Source organism: Orycteropus afer, unplaced genomic scaffold, assembly GCF_000298275.1.
Source record: "Orycteropus afer afer isolate SDZICR_OR568_19922 unplaced genomic scaffold, OryAfe1.0 scaffold00799, whole genome shotgun sequence".
NCBI lineage: Eukaryota > Metazoa > Chordata > Mammalia > Tubulidentata > Orycteropodidae > Orycteropus > Orycteropus afer.
The window spans coordinates 512,453-513,744 of record NW_006922386.1 but is presented as its reverse complement, the minus strand read 5'-3'; positions in this window follow the sequence as shown (position 1 = coordinate 513,744).

The window sequence follows — 1,292 nt, the reverse complement described above, 5'->3', positions numbered from 1 at the left end:
TCTGTGTCTGTGTTAATTGGTTTCCCTTTTCTTTGTTGAAGAGGGTCTGTGCAATCCTTCTGCCTAGTCCGCCATCTTGCCCCGCCTCCAAAATGAAATATATTCTTATAATCATAAACCTGTGTTACCTTTCACAGCACTAAAATGGATGAATATCAAATTCATGACATAACCCATGGCATACACAGACAAGGTTCTGTTATTAATCTTTTTGACCCACTTTAGGTACAAAATTCTGTTGGCAATTCTCTTGGGAATCTACACAACCTCTTTATTGCCACATCTCAACTAGCAGCTTTCTACTGCAGTTGGGGCGTCTTGTTACCCTCACTAACTTGAGACAAGGTTTGTGGGCAATTTTCTCAATGGTCATGGTAATTTCAAAGCATAATCTATCATTGAGTAAAATAATTTCCTACCTTCACTTGATTTTAAATAAGTTCCTACTTTTCACAGAAAATGAGAGTTATTCCATTTTATTGTTATTTCATCCTTATAATATGGTTTATTTTACTTTCCTCACTTTTAGAATTTCAGGGTTGTGTTGCCAAGTTTCCAGACACCAACCACACATCTAAATAACTGAGTATCTCAAGGCCTATTTTAACGCTAAATTTAAAAAATCCTATAAAAGATCTTCTGGTCCTCTTAATAACACATTAAAGAACTAGCTTAGAATATCAGTCTATGAAGAAAGGAAGATCTTGATCCTAAAAGATGAAAAGTTTCAAAGATAAACTAGTGATAAAATGAAATAGACTATCTCAATATCATAAGACACTGAATCCCTTTCACACAAATGCAATACATAAGAAGGACACATCATATGAATGACACATTCAAACTAAACAACATAGGGAAAGGCATTTTTGTCTGCTTGCTGCTCAGTTTCTGCATAGAAAAGAAATAGATGCTCAGTAAATATTTATTGAATATGTGAAAGGTTGAAGTAGTATTTTCTAGAGATACAATCTTATAATGTCCCATAGGAGTCTACACTTGGTTGATATTGAGGAGATGTGAAGTCTGCAGCCTATTCTAACCACTGCAAAATAAGCACCTCTATGAAGCATTTCTGGAAACTTCAAACAGATATGGTTTTGATTTGCTTTTCTCCCTCATCCCCATCTATCAAAAGCATTTACCTTGTAGGGCTCAACTCTCACACATATTTTATTTCCACCTTCTCATGTTAGATTGTAAATCACACCTAGAAAAGTCCCTAAACTTTCTTTCCTTCTACAAGTATCCTGTGTTCATTAGATACAGAAGGTGGTGGCACTGAACAGATT